Source organism: Apium graveolens, chromosome 11 (genome assembly GCF_009905375.1).
Source record: "Apium graveolens cultivar Ventura chromosome 11, ASM990537v1, whole genome shotgun sequence".
NCBI classification, from domain to species: domain Eukaryota; kingdom Viridiplantae; phylum Streptophyta; class Magnoliopsida; order Apiales; family Apiaceae; genus Apium; species Apium graveolens.
Window position 1 is genome coordinate 49,751,736 of NC_133657.1, and position 16,328 is coordinate 49,768,063.

Here is a 16,328-nt window from a genome sequence, read left to right on the forward strand (position 1 = left end):
TCTAAATGAAGAGACCTCAATGTTGTCTTGATGTGTGATTGAGTTTTGATTGCTAGAAACTCCCCCTGAGTTTGAGGATCTTTGATTTGAGAAAGGGGTACTTTCTATGGGTGATCTACCTTGACTTTCTGCTCCTTTAGATAACCCGACGGATGGTGAATTTTGAGTACCGACGGATGAGGAAGGTTGTCTTCCGACAGATAACACATATTGCCTTCCGACGGATGAAGCATTATGCAACTCGACGGATGTTGATTTTTGTGCTTCATTGGTGGTAGATTTGACTGCATTATCCTTAGACACTGTTTCTTGATCACTCTCATCATCACTTTCATCACTGACCATCTCAACATTGTGGAATTTGAGGCTCTCATGATAATCTCCATCTTTCAGTCCTTCAATCTTTTTATCATCAAACACAACATGTATAGATTCCACAACAATGTTGGTTCTTAGATTGTAGACTCTATATGCTTTACCAACAGCATATCCAACAAAAATTCCTTCATCTGCTTTAGCATCAAACTTCCCATTTTGATCGGTTTGATTTCTCAGAATATAACATTTACAGCCAAAGACATGAAGAAAGTTTAGAGTTGGCTTCTTGTTCTTGAACAATTGATAAGGAGTCATGAATCTTGCTTGATTAATCAGAGAGATGCTCTGAGTGTAGCATGCAGTGTTTACAGCTTCAGCCCAGAAATATGTTGGTAATTTTGATTCTTCGAGCATTGTCCTTGCAGCTTCAATAAGTGATCTGTTCTTCCTTTCCACTACTCCATTCTGTTGTGGAGTCCTTGCTGCTGAGAACTCATGTAAGATTCTATTTTCCTCACAAAATGCTCTCATGACATAGTTCTTGAACTCAGTTCCATTGTCACTCCTGATTCTTCTAACTTTGAAATCAGGATGATTGTTAACTTGCCTTATGTGATTGATGATGATTTCACTAGCCTCATCTTTAGACTTTAAGAAATATGTCCAAGAGAACTTTGAAAAATCATCTACAATTACTAGGCAAAATCTTTTCTTTAAAATTGACAATACATTGACTAGTCCAAACAGATCCATGTGAAGCAATTGCAGAGGCTCTTCAATTGCTGAATCAAGTTTCTTCCTGAATGATGCTTTGATCTGCTTCCCTTTTTGGCAGGCATCACACAGTCCATCCTTTGTAAACTCCACTAGAGGAATGCCTCTTACTAGTTCTTTCTTTACCAGCTCATTCATGGTCTTGAAGTTTAAATGGGATAGCTTCTTGTGCCATGGCCAACTATCATCTTGACTTGCTTTACTGAGAAGACAAGTTACAGATTCTGCTTTAGTTGAGTTAAAGTCGGCTAGGTACACATTTCCTCTTCTCACACCAGTGAGAACCACTTTGTTGCTTTGATTATTAGTCACAACACAGGCTTCTTTATTGAAGATTACTGAGTTGCCTTTATCACAAAGCTGGCTGATACTCAACAGATTGTGTTTGAGACCATCCACTAAGGCAACCTCTTCAATGATGACATTATCCTTTGAAATCAAGCCATATCCCAGAGTATAATCCTTGCTGTCATCTCCAAAAGTAATACTTGGGCCAGCTCTCTCCTTAAACTCTGTCAGCAGGGTAGAATCACCAGTCATGTGTCTTGAACAACCACTATCCAAGTACCAAAGATTCCTTCTGTTTCCCTGCACACATCAAAATCAAATCAAGTTCATTTTGGTACCCAAGTTTCCTTGGGTCCTGCCTTGTTAGCTTTCTTCTTCTGTTTCTTAGGTCTTAACTCATTTGACTTAGGAATTTCAGATTCTTCCTTAGTCATTTGGGTTGGGCCTTTGAAAATATTTAATGCAACAGAATTATCATGCATATTATGGCTAACAGGAAATGACATGCTTGGTGCAAACATGTTATTCCAGTAAGGCATGATAAATGACATTTGAGGCATATTGTATGCAGCATAATATGGATTAGGTGCAAATGGCATATTAGCAAACTGTGCATTCATATTCTGTGTAGGCATAACATTAACAGGCATGGGAGGCATGTCATTTATGTTGGGAAATTGAGACTGAACAGACATGGGAGTAGGCATGGCAGATTTACAATTAACAGACAAATGATTTACACTCACTTGACACAAATTTTTCTAGGAGCATATTTATCAGGTGTGTAGTTATTGTGTTTGTTAATCCCTACTTTACCATTCCTATTGTTTTTCCTTTTAGTCTCTGTTTTTACCTCAATTTTCTCAAGTCTGTCACTTAACTGTTTGACAGTCATGTGACCAACATTAGCCTTTTTCCCTTTCTTAGCTTGACTTGACTCACCTGAAACAAAGTTCTTGGAAATAGACCCATACTTTTCATTTAGCTTGATTAATTTGGCTTTGCTAATGGGTTTGCTTACAGCCGACGAATGAGGATTTTCATCATTCGACGGATAACACTTTTTGTTATCCGATGGATAGTCCTCATCATCCATCGAGTCTACATCTGTCAACAACCCATCTATAAAAATAGGTTCTAGTTTCTCTTTATTCTTCTTCCAGGCTTCATCACAAAAAGACTCAATTCCTTGAACTTTGGTGATTTGAGCATGAACATCCCTGGATGTTTTCCATGCTTTAATCACCTCTTGTTCACGCTCGAGCTGCTTCTTCAAAATTTCTTCCTTTTTCAAGGACTCGGTTAATTCCTCCTTGGCAATCTTACACTCAATTTTTAGTTTCTCAAACTCAACAAACTGAGACTCAAGCACATTATTCCTCTCACTTAAAAACAAGTTGTTTTCTTTGATTTTAGCATTGTCTTTAGTGAGAGACTTAAGTGTAACACGCAAATGATACAATTCTGTAGACATGTCATTTATGGCATCATTACACTCAGCTTTAGATAAATGTGCAAGGTTTGTAGTGATTACCTGATTGCTTGAGGAACTTGTCTCTGTTTCATCAGACTTGACCATTAGGGCTAGATTGACATAGCTGACATCTTCATCTTCATTCAAACTATCTGCTGCCCAGTCATTCTCTTGTGTAATAAAAGCCCTTTCCTTTTGTTTGAGTAGATCAAAGTATTTTTACTTATAATCCACAGACTCAAACCTTTTCTTACCGGAATCTGACTTTCTACACTCATTTGCAAAATGCCCTGCCAAGCCACATTTGAAACATTTGAATTTTGACTTATCCACCATGTTTCTATTTGGCTTGGCTGCTCCAAAGTTCTTCTTGAACTTGAGCTTGGCAAATCTCCTTGAAAGAAATGCTAGGTGCTCATCAATGTCCTCCATGTCATCTTGGCTCAATGATTCTTCACTTTCTGCAGCTAGCCCCTTACCCTTATTCTCACAAACCTTTAAAGTTGATTCTACAGCTTCCATCTTCACTTCCTTCTCCTTTTCCAGATCAGCAACTAGTGCAATGGATCCTCCTTTCTTCTTTCCTCTCTCCATTCTTTCATCCTGCTCTATCTCAAGCTCATAGGTCTTCAGAATGCCATACAGTCTCTCCAAAGTAAACTCCTTATAATCTTGTGAGTTTCTCAATGAGACTGTCATTGGTTTCCATTCCTTTGGAAGAGATCTGAGAAATTTCAGATTGGAGTCTTTAGTCTGATAGACTCTTCCATGCAACTTAAGAGCATTTAGTAGTTTTTGAAATCTACTTAAAATGTCAGTGAGTGACTCACTTTCTTCATTGTAAAAATGCTCATATTGCTAAACCAGGAGCTGCATTTTATTTTCTCTTACTTGCTCAGTGCCATCACAAATTATCTGTATTGTGTCCCAAACTTCCTTGGCAGTTTTGCAGTTGATAATGTTATCAAACATGTCTGCATCAACTCCATTGAACAGAATGTTCATGGCCTTTTTATCTTTCCTGACCTGTTGAATGTCAGGATCAGACCATTCATGCCTTGGCTTTAGAACAGATGACTCGTTTCCTGTTGCAGCTCTCATTGGAACATGAGGGCCTTTTGTCCACATAGGCCTCATCTTGAGAAAGCATATGAAGATGCATCATTACCTTCCAATGATGGTAATTATCTTTATCAAGAAAAGGAATCTTGACTCAAACATCTATCTTGTTCATCTTGCTGAATTGTTTTGATCTTTAAACTCTTTGTAGATTAAGAGCTTGCTCTGATACCAATTGTTAGTCCCTTAACAATATAGCAAGAATTACAGAAGGGGGTTGAATGGAATTCTTGAACCTTTTTCTCAAAATATAAATGTTTAACTCGAATATAGATATAATATTTTGATTAGCACAATGCGGAATAGAAACTTAATTGAATCAAAACATAAGTAATTAAAAACAAGAGTCTTTAAAAACTTTTTGGTGGATTTAAACAATTCCACCAGAGATATATATAATATATCGAGAGGACTCTGTGTGCAGGAATGCTCACAGCTGCTTACAAAATGGAACTACTGAGAATACAGGAAATGCTAATAATTCTGCTTACAAAGATTTCTCTGTTTTGGTTTCTCAGCTATCTCAGTTTTTCTATTTGCTACTCTCTTGGTTTATATAATACCAAGATTACAAAGTCAAAAAGACTGAACAAATATAAAAACTATCAGTCTTAAGATTTGCTGCTTTTCGTCCTCTATTACCCAGTTAATGGGCTTCCACAGTGTGTATGTATACATCTCGACGGCTGTGTGTCAGCTTTCACTGTTCAACTGTTGTTTGAATTCTTCATATGATCATCTGTCGACTTTCAGAACATCCGTTGATGGTTTAATTGATCATCCGTCGACTGCTATATTAAACATCCGTTGATAGTCATTTGATCATCCGTTGATGGCTTTGTTAATCATCCGTCGGTAGCTATTTTGGCACTTGACTCTATTTCACTTATGCAGAATTACAAGACATCATTTATGTACAATTAATCAACCTATTCTGCATATCTAGTTAAAGTCAACATGACTTATATGCTACTACAGATTCTATACAAAGGTGCATACATAATTGTGCTACAAACTTATTATTACATAAGCTACTCACTCGATGGATAATAAGTTAATCATCCGTCGGGACTATAATGAGTTATCCGTCGGGACTATAATTCTTATCCGTCGAGTGCTACATAATTTCATTAAGTAAAATCTACTTAGATGTTTTGTTTATGAAATCATCAAGTACACAACATCTGCACAACAAGCTTGATAGCATCTTCAGTCACATCTTTGAACTTGAAAGTGTCGCAGATCTCGATGAAATCCTTGAGGTTCATGTTGGGGTCTTCTGTAGGAGAACCCCCAAACTGAACTGAGTTTTGGATCATCTGAATCGTGCTTGACTTGATCTCAAAAGTGTTAGCTGTGATGGTTGGTCTGATGATTCTTGACTGAATATCATTGATCTTGCCCGCAAGGGTTGGCTCAGTTGGTTAAAGAGAGGAAAACTATCCTCTTGGTCACAGGTTCGAATCCCACGGGAGGAGAATTTATGATTATGCCTTATGAGTCAGAGCCTATCGCTTAAATGCGATTTACCTTGGTTCATGTGGTTTGCAGGCTATTGCATGAGCCCGTAGGGTTTACCCAATGTGCACCCAAAGGGTAGCGGTTGCGGGTTACCTACGATAAAAAAAATAAAAAAAATATCATTGATCTTAGGCTGAGAATAGTCCATTAAAGCCTTAGGATTATTTGCTTGATTTCCCATCTCTATTAAAGATGGTTCTTAGACTTTCTCTTCGTCCTAAAAAACTTCCCTTTGGTCCACTACAACTTCTTCCCCGGCTTTATCCAGAATTCTCATACGAGCCCGCGAACGCGTATGCATACACGATCGCTAGAGTACCTGAAACACGACAATAAAAAAAGTAGGTAAGTAACAATGTCCGAGTCAATGAACTTTAACGATCACTGATGACAAACACATAAACTAAAAGTTAACACCGAGTCCCCGGAAGCGGCGCCAAAAACTTGTTAGGGCTAAACATGCGCTAATAATTCACGCAAGTATATGCGATCGCAAGTAATATAGAATTATTTCTAGTTCATTCCCACATAAACTGGTTTAGGTTAACTATGTGATTTATGCACTTATGCAACAATGATATGGCTAGTATTCAATGCTAAGACGATAACAAATTTGGGTTTGATTATAACTATGATTAAACTAAAAATTATAACTAAGAGAACAAGAATGGTTGAATTAATATATATAACAAACATGAGATTCTCACTTCATTAAATACTTCATTCAATAGCCTTATTGATCTTAACCTTAGCATGCAATGGTGATGATACTAATCAGATAACACGAAACTGCTAAACGCCAACTTTCATTGCACGAATAACATACTACCAGACATCCACAAAAGAGATAGAAGCTGAATAGACACCAATTATATTGTGACCCTATATGTCTATTGAATTTGACAACATTTTAGCTTAATGCACAAGTTATTTATCATGATTACATAAGGGAAGTAAGATGGTTAAAATTACCTACGAATCATGCATAACAATAACACATGAACCTATGCTAGTATGGCACGTTCTAAATCCTTAAATTTACTGTCACTTCATTAAAGATTAACACACTATCTTATAAGTTCGCGACGCTCATAAGACCAATAAGCACAACCAATACTAGGTTATCATACAATCACCACACACTAAGGCATCAAAATAAATTAACTAAAGAAATCCATAAATAAATCCGCTAGAACCCCACGATAACGATTAGCCCATGATCAGACTCATCATCAATGTCGTTTCCGATGAAAGCATGGTATAATAAACGTAGTCTTTATACTGAATAAATAATAAACCAAGTACGAAACAAAAGTATAGGTTCACGAATAAGAAAACTAGCATCCAAAGTTACAACTTAGAACCAAGAATTACAAGTATAACAAGATCTTCTTTACCTTCGTTGAATCTTGCTAAAACGTTCTTCTTACGCCTTCTCCTTATGCTCTGGTACGTCTCCCTCTAAAAACGTCGTTTATTTTTTTTATATATAGCAGTCCACACAAAGTAGAAGTCCTCCAATCAGAAGCCAAGTAGAATCAGGTCAAAGTTCCCGACCCGGCGCGGGCGTGCGCTTGATCAGCGCGGGTGCACTGTGTCTCTGTAGTTTGGGCGCGGGCGTGCTGGCCTTCTGGAGAAAAATATGTTTTCTTTCTTTTCTTGCTGCAATGAGTTGGTTTTCCGAGCTTTATTCCTTGGACACCATCCTAATACCATATTAGCATAAAAATAATGCTAATTCATCTGAATCCCAGATTAATGCCTGAAATGCAAGAACACTAAAAAACATATTAAAACACCAACAACTTGAGTACAAAAGCACCAATTCAAAGCTTAATGGAGTGTTATAAAGTGTCATAAATGCCAGTCAACACCTTTGTGTTGGAATACAAGAAATTTTATCTAAAATTCAGTTTTAACATTACCGATAAGTGAAATCATTTAGACTATTTCAAGTCAAAAGTCATTCTTTATGTCCAATTTAAGAATTCAAGGAAAGTGAAGAAACCAAAAGTAAACGGGGATCATAAGTTAAAAGTATTGATCAAACGTTGAACAAGTGTATAAGTTCACAATAAGGATAGTACCAAAGAACGATACGTAACAAGATATAAGGAATAACAGGGAATCTCAGTTAACAAGATACATCATGTGAAAAGTTCATAAGGCTCTCTTTAGCATCAAGGTATCACAAATTAACAAGGTACAAGGATAGGGTAATAAGTTCTAGAATGTTAGGAGCTATTGTTGATATCAAGCAAAAACTATCAGAAGTTCACATCAGAACTTATATCAATGGAGGACGATGATATCAACGAATGATGATATCGACGGATAATGATATCAACGGATGATGATGTCAACGAATGATGTAATCAGTATTTGTCCATCAGTTAATCTTAGATAAGGAAAAGGAAACATGAACTCAAGGCGGTGAAGGACTATATCTCAAAAGCATTGTATTAGGTTTCCTTGTTGTTAATAGAATAGGATTCCTTATACATTGTGTAGCTGTGCTCTATATAAAGCACAGATTATGTTCATACTATAAGCATTGCGACATTGTTATATCTTCGCATAACCTAGCAGCTCTCAATGATAATTGTTCATCCTTTTGAGAGAGTACGTTTGTAATAAGTTTTTATCAGTTAATATAAAAATTGTTGATTCTGTTGAAGCTTTGTCATATTGATTGTATTAACTGTATTCACTCCCCCTTTAAAGTTGATTAAGGACCTAACAGTTGGTATCAGAGCTTACTGTTAACATATAAATAGTTTAAGATCTGAAATCAATCTACAATGGGAGACAAAGAAGAAGAAACACAGAATTTAAAGCCACCAACCTCAGCTATATCACAGATAACCAGCAACATGAGTAGGTATGAATCAATAAAGGCGTGTATCCTGAAGATACATGAATATCCAATCTGGAAAGTCAGGATGGCCATGTGTTTGGAAGCCACTGATCCTGAATATCTAAACAGGATCTATGATGGTCCTCTTAAACCAATGAAGGTAGTTGATTTTCTTGCAGGAGAACCAGCGAATATGATAGAAAAAGACAAGAAGGACTATTCTGCTGAAGGTCTCTCATCTATCATGAAGGATGCTAAGGTTAGACACATCTTGCACAGTAGTCTTGATTATGTCCAATAGAGTATTGGATGTAAGATAGCTAAAGAGATATGTGATGTTTTAAAAGTAAAGTGTTAAGGTACAACTGCTATCAAGAAGAACATGAGGACAATACTTACTCAAGAATATGAGCACTTTGACTCAAGGGACAATGAGTCCTTAACTGAGATCTATGACATATTTCAGAAGTTGTTGAATGACTTATCCCTTTTCAACAAAGTATATGATTTGGAGGACTCAAACTTGAAGTTCCTACTTTCTCTCCCCGAAAAGTGGGACTTTAAAGTCACATCAATAAGGGATAACTATGAACTTGACGACACACCTCTAGATGAGATCTATGGAGTTATGAAAACTCATGAACTAGAGATGGAGCAAAGAAGCAAGAGGAAAGGATCCAAATCTAGACCAGTTGCACTCAAGGTTGAAGAAAATCCAAACAAGAAAGCTAGGTGGAAAAGATATTCCAAAGGGAAAGCCATGATTACAAAGTCAGATACTGAATCATCAAATTATGATGATGACTCAAATACTAATAATGAATTAGATACTGACAGTGATCATAACAACAATGAAGACATGGATAAGATACCTGCCCTACTGGTTAAAAGCTTCAAGAAGATGGTCTACAAAAACTTTAAGAAAGGGAGAGATTTTCCAGAAAAGGTTCCAGTTCCTCAAACTCTGATAAGAGGAATAACAGAAGAAATATGGATTAGAAGAAATCAAGATCTGGAAAACCTGACAAGTCAAAAGAGAGATGTTACAACTGTGATGGAATTGGACACTCTGCAGCTGACTGCAGAAAACCCAGAGTTGAGAAGAAACAAGCTTTAATCTCAAAAAAGAGAAACTGGGATGATTCATCAGATTCAGATGATGGGATCAATTATGCTCTCATGACAAATGTTGATGATGAGGTCGATAATGTTGAATTAAAGGGTGACAGGACGAATGTTCAAGTCTTGGACAATGGATGCTCAAGATATGACTGGTTATAAATCCCTGCTATCAGAATTTGAGGAGAAGGATGACCCAAGTGTTTCCTATGGAGATGGCAACTTAGGAAAAATCTTGGGATATGGAAAAATCAGAATTGGAAATGTCATCATTAAAAATATAGCTCTAGTTGCAGGACTCAAGCATAATCTGATCAGTGTGAGTCAAATTTGTGATAGAGGTTACCCTGCCAATTTTTATTAGGAGCATTGTAAAATTGTCAGTATATCTGATGGAAAGATTACAATTGACTGGTGTAAGATATGGTAGTTTATATGAAGCCAGGGTCTCCATAAGTATTGATGATTCAGAAATTTGTCTACTGAGTAGAGCATCTGTGAAAGATAGCTGGAACTGGAATAAAAGACTTTCTCACCTCAATTTCAACAATATCAATGAACTTGTGAGGAAAGATCTTGTGAAAGGATTGCCCATTGTAGTGTTTACTCCTGATGGCTTATGTGATTCATGCCAGAAAGCCAAGCAAAGGAAAACATCTTTCAAGAGTAAAACTGAACCCTCAATGCTTGAACCATATCATCTACTTCATATTGATCTCTTTGGTCCAGTGAATGTTATGTCAATTGCCAAGAAGAGGTATGCACTTGTAATTGTTGATGAATATACAAGATGCACATGGGTATATTTTTTGCATACCAAGGATGAATCTCCATCCATTTTTCTTGATCATGTGAAGGAGCTGGAAAAAGGATCAACATACAAAATGAAGATCATCATAAGTGATAACGGAACTGAATTCAAGAATAGCTCTATGGAAGAGTTCTGCAAACCCAAGGGGATAAAACAAGAGTTTTTTGCTCCTGGAACTCCACAACAAAATGGAGTTGTTGAAAGAAAGTATATAATTCTTATAAAAACTGCAAGAACCATGCTAGAGGAAGCAAGATTGCCTACCTACTTCTGGGACGAGGCTGTGCAAACTACTTGCTTTACATAAAATGCAACATTGATCAACAAGCATGGAAAAACACCATTTGAGATGGTGAAGGGAAATAAGCCAAATTTGAAGTTTTTTCATATCTTTGATTATAAATGTTTTGTTCTCAAGATTCATCCGGACCAGCTGACCAAGTTTGATCTGAAAGCTGATGAAGGAATTTTTGTGGGATATCCATTGTCCACAAAAGCCTTCAGAATTTATAATCTGAGAACAAGAACAGTCATGGAATACATACATATATCTTTTGATGACAAGAAGATAACAGGTCTAGAAGATAACAATCTGACAAATTGAAATTTGAAAATGAAGTACCTTATGTTGAACTTTTAAATCCCGACTCTGATACAGCAAATCCTGATATCACTCAAAGCTATGAGGTTCCACATAACAGTGGAAATTTTTCTAAGACTGAAGCATATGTTGAGGGGGAGCAACATGACTCAAATCTAGAGACAACTACACATGATTCAACTCAAGAAACATCAGTAGAAAGATCATCAGACCCATCTTCCTCAAATTCTGATGAGTCAAATACTGATAACAATGGGAACACTGATTCAGGGGTGTTAGGAATATGTTGTGTACTTGATGATAACTTGAACAAAACACTTAGTAGATTTTATTTAAGTGAATTTGTAGCTTTCAATGAATGATCAACTCAACATCCGCTGAAAGAGTAGCTTATGTAACAATAAGATTAGTAGCACATTTTTGCATACTTAAATAGCTTAGTGAACTAGATGTTGTAAAATGTTTAAGTCATGTTGACTACTAGATTGGTATGCAAGATAGGTTGGTTAATTGTACATATTAGATTCCTTGTAATCTTGTATATATGAAATGGAGTTAACTTCCAAGAAAACAGTCTCAACGGATGATTGACAAAGCTTCAACGGATGATCAACTCAAGTCTTGACGGATGATCAAACAGAGTTTCAACAGATGATCAACCTGATTTTCAATGGATGATCAAATTCAAAAGAGCAGTTGATAGTGACTTGACAGTCACATGCGTTGGTTGTACGCAAATGGAATATGGCAGCCTATTTGCAGAGTTTAGAGAACAAAGAAGCATTTCCATTTCTATGCTAAACTGAAGATATTCAAAGATGCTGGAAAGAGAAGTGAAGCGGCATAAAATTAGACTAGAAACATTTTGTCTTATTTGTTTTCTTTTTATCATGTATCTTGGTGATATATAAACCAAGTGTAGCAAGTTGAATTGTATTTAAGTTAGTAAGCAATTACCAGAGAAATAGATAAAGCTACATCTATAAAGAATTTCTCTGTTCTTATTGTTCAACTTGTAAGCAGCTGTGTACAATTTTGTAACACAGAGTTCTCTACCTAATATATATATATATATATATCTGGTGGAAAAGTTCAATCCACCAAGGAGTTTTTAAATACTTGTATTTGATTACTTTGTGTTTCATTTTAATCCAACTTTCATTCCGCACCATTGCTAAATCAAACACAGTTATATATTCTTAGTAGAATTTTTCTTAAAAGAAAAAAGAGCCATAATTACATTCAACCCCCCTTCTGTAATTCTTGTTTAGATTTTTTGGGAATAACAATTGGTATCAGAGCAAGCTCTTGAAGAACAAAGAGTTTAAAGATCACAACAACTAACAAGATGAGCAAAAAAGATGTTGGAGTACAGATTCCATTTCTGGACAAAGACAACTATCACCATAGGAAGGTGAAGATGCACCTGCATCTCCTATCTAAAGATGAAGCATATGTGGACTGTATTGAGAAAGGTCCACATGTCCCTATGAGAGCTGTACGAGTAATGAAACATCAGTCTCAAAGCCTTGAGAAGAATGGTCTGATCCAGATATTGAACAAGTTCATAAGGATAAAAAGGCTATGAACATTTTATTTAATGGTGCTGATGGTGACATGTTTGATAACATCATAAACTGCAAGACTGCTAAGGATGTCTAGGATACAATTCAAGTTATATGTGACGGAACTGAGCAGGTAAGGGAAAACAAAATGTAAATCTTGATTCAGCAATATGAGCATTTTCATAGTGAAAAAAGTGAGACAGTCACTGACATTTTCAATAGATTTCAAAAATTGCTAAATGCTCTAAAATTTCATGAAAGGGTCTATCAGACAAAGGACTCAAACCTCAAATTCCTTAGATCTCTACCAAAGGAATGGAAGCCTATGACAGTCTCATTGAGAAATTCTCAAGATTACAAGGAGTTCACCTTGGATAGACTGTATGGGATTCTAAAGACCTATGAGCTTGAAATAGAGCAAGATGAGAAGCTGGAGAAAAGAAGAAAGAAAGAAGGTTCCATTGCATTAGTTGCTGAGCAAGGAAAGGAGAAGAAGATAAAGGTTGAAGCTATTGAATCTGCACCAAACCCTAAAGTTTGTAAAGGCAAGGGAAAAGCGCTAGTAGCTAAAAATGAAGACCATCTTAGCCAAAATGATATGGATGACATAGATGAGAATCTTGCTTTTCTGTCCAGGAGATTTGCCAAGCTCAAATTCAAGAAGAATTTTGGAGCAGCCAAGTCAAACGGAAACATGGTTGATAAGTCTAAATTCAAATGTTTCAAGTGTGGCTTGGCAGGTCATTTTGCAAGTGAATGCAGAAAGTCAGATTTTGGTAAAAAGAAGTTTGAGCCTGTTAATTACAGATATAAATATTTTGAGTTTCTCTAACAAAAGGAAAGGGCTTTCATCACACAGGAAAATGACTGGGCTGCAGATGGATTAGAAGAGAATGAAGATACAAGCTATGTCAATCTAGCACTAATGTCCAAATCAGATGAAACATAGGTCAGTTCATCCAGTAATCAGATAATTACTACTAATCTAGCACATTTATCTAAAGATGAGTTTAATGATGCTATAAATGACATGTCTACTGAATTATATCATCAGCGTGTTACTCTCAAGTCTCTCACTAAAGAAAACACTAAACTTAAAGAGAACAACCTATTTTTAAGTAAAAGAAACAATGTGTTAGAAACTCAATTTGTTGAGTTTGAAAAACTGAAAATTGAGTGCAAGATTGCTAAAGATGAATTGACTGAATCCTTAAAGAAAGAGGATATTTTAAGAAAGCAGCTTGAACGAGAACATGAAGTAATTAAGGAATGGAAATTATCTAGAGATGTCCATGCTCAAATTACTAAAGTTCAAGGTATAGAATCCTTCTGTGATGCATCCTGGAAAAAGAACAACGAGAAACTTGATTCCAATTTGGTCGAAGAACTTTCAATGAATGTGGATTTGACGGATGATGAAAATAATCCGTCAAATAATGAAAAGGAATATCCGTCAAAATATAATGAAACACATCCGTTGAGTGAAAGTAAGCCAGTTAGCAAAGCCAAACTAGCTAAGCTAAATGAAAGATATGGATCAGTTTCTATGAACATTGTTCCAGAAGAAACAAGTCAAGTGAACAAAAATAAGAGAGTCAATGTAGGACATTTATCTATCAAGCAACTGAATGACAGATTGGAGAAAATTGAAGTGAAAGCAGAGTCTAAAAAGAAAAATAATAGAAATGGGAAAGTTGGAAATAACAAACATAACAACTACACACCTGATAAATATGCACCAAGAAAAATCTATGTTAAGTGTGGTAGTGTTAATTATTTGTCTATTAATTGCAAACTTGATATGCCTGCCTCCATGTCTGCACCTCCTTCATTTCCCAGTATACCTACAATGCCTGTGAATATTATGCCTGCACATAATTTGAATGCACAGTTTGCTAATATGCCATTTGCACAAAATCCTTACTATGCTGCATTTAGTATGCCACAAATGCCATTTAGCATACTATACTGGAATAACATGTTTGCACAAAATATGCCCTTCAAAGTTAACCAGCCTGTGCATGATAGTTCTGCAATGATGAATGGTTTTAAGGGTTCTACTCAATTGACTAAGGATGAACTTCAGGTGCCTAAATCAAATGAGGACAAGCCTAAGAAACCTAAGAAAAAGGCTAACAAAACAGGACCTAAGGAAACTTGGGTACCAAAATCAACTTGATTTGATTTTTTTGTGTGCATGGAAACAGAAAGAATCTTTGGTATTTGGATAGTGGGTGCTCAAGGCACATGACTGGAGATTCTACCCTGCTCACTGTGTTCAAGGAAAGAGCTGGCCCAAGTACTACTTGTGGAGATGACAACAAGGGTTATACTATGGGGTATGGCTTGATTTCAAAAGACAATATCATCATTGAGGAAGTTGCCCTAGTGGATGGACTCAAGCATAATTTGTTGAGTATCAGCCAGCTTTGTGATGAGGGCAACTCAGTAACATTCAATTTTGAAGCCTGTGTTGTGACCAACAAGAAAAGCAACCAAGTGGTTCTTACTGGAGTAAGAAAAGGAAATGTGTATTTAGCTGAATTTAACTCATCAAATGCAGAATCTGTCACTAATCTTTTTAGCAAGGCTAGTCAAGATGAAAGTTGGCTATGACACAAGAAGCTATCCCACCTTAACTTCAAGACTATGAATGAGCTAGTCAGAAAAGATTTGGTAAGAGGAATTCCATAGGTGGAATTCTCTAAGGATGGATTATATGATGCCTGTTAAAAAGGAAAACAGATCAAGGCATCATTCAGAAAGAAGCTTGACTCAACAATTGAAGAACCTTTGCAACTACTGCACATGGACTTATTTGGACCAGTCAATGTATTGGCCATCTCAAGGAAAAGATATTGTCTAGTAATTGTGGATGATTTCTCAAATTTCTCTCAGACATATTTTCTCAAATCTAAAGATGAAGCTAGTGAAATCATCATCAATCACATAAGACAAGTCAACAATCATCCTGATTTCAAAGTAAGAAAAATCAGGAGTGACAATGGAACTGAGTTCAAGAATTCTGTAATGAGATTATTTTTTGAAGAGAATGGGATTATGCATGAGTTTTCAGCAGCAAGGACTCCATAATAAAATGGAGTGGTGGAAAGGAAAAATAGATCTCTCATTGAAGCTGCAAGAACAATGCTTGAAGAATCAATATTACCAACATATTCTTGGGCAGAATCTGTAAATACTGCATGCTACACTCAGAATATTTCTTTGGTTAATCAAGAAAAATGCATGAAACCCTACCAATTGTTCAAAAACAGGAAGCCAACATTAAACTTTCTTCGTGTCTTTGGCTGTAAATGTTATATCCTAAGGAATCAAAGTGATCAAAATGGAAAGTTTGATTCCAAAGCAGATGAAGGCATTTTTGTTGGATATAGAGTGGGAAAAGCATATAGATTCTAAAATCTCAGAACCAACATTGTTATGGAATCTATATATGTTGTGTTTGATGATAAAAAGATTGAAGGACTGCAAGATGGAGATTTCCATGAAAGCCTCAAATTTGACAATGTTGAGATGATTTGTGAAGATAGTGATGATGAAAGTGATCAAGAATAAATATCTAAGGACAATGCAAAAAAATCTACAACCAATAAAGCACATAATTCAACATCCATCGAAAGACCAAGTGCATCATCCGTTGAAAGACATGCATCATCCGTTGAAAGACAATCTGCTTTATCCGTCGAAAGGCAAAGGGCAACATCCGTTGATCCATCAACGAAAGTTAAAAGTCAAGTTAGATCGCAATCAGAAAGAACTCCAATTTCAAGTCAAAGATCTATAAACTCAGGGGGAGTTTATGACAATCAAACCTCTATCACACATCAAGACAACAATGAGGCCTCTTCATTTTCAACAAA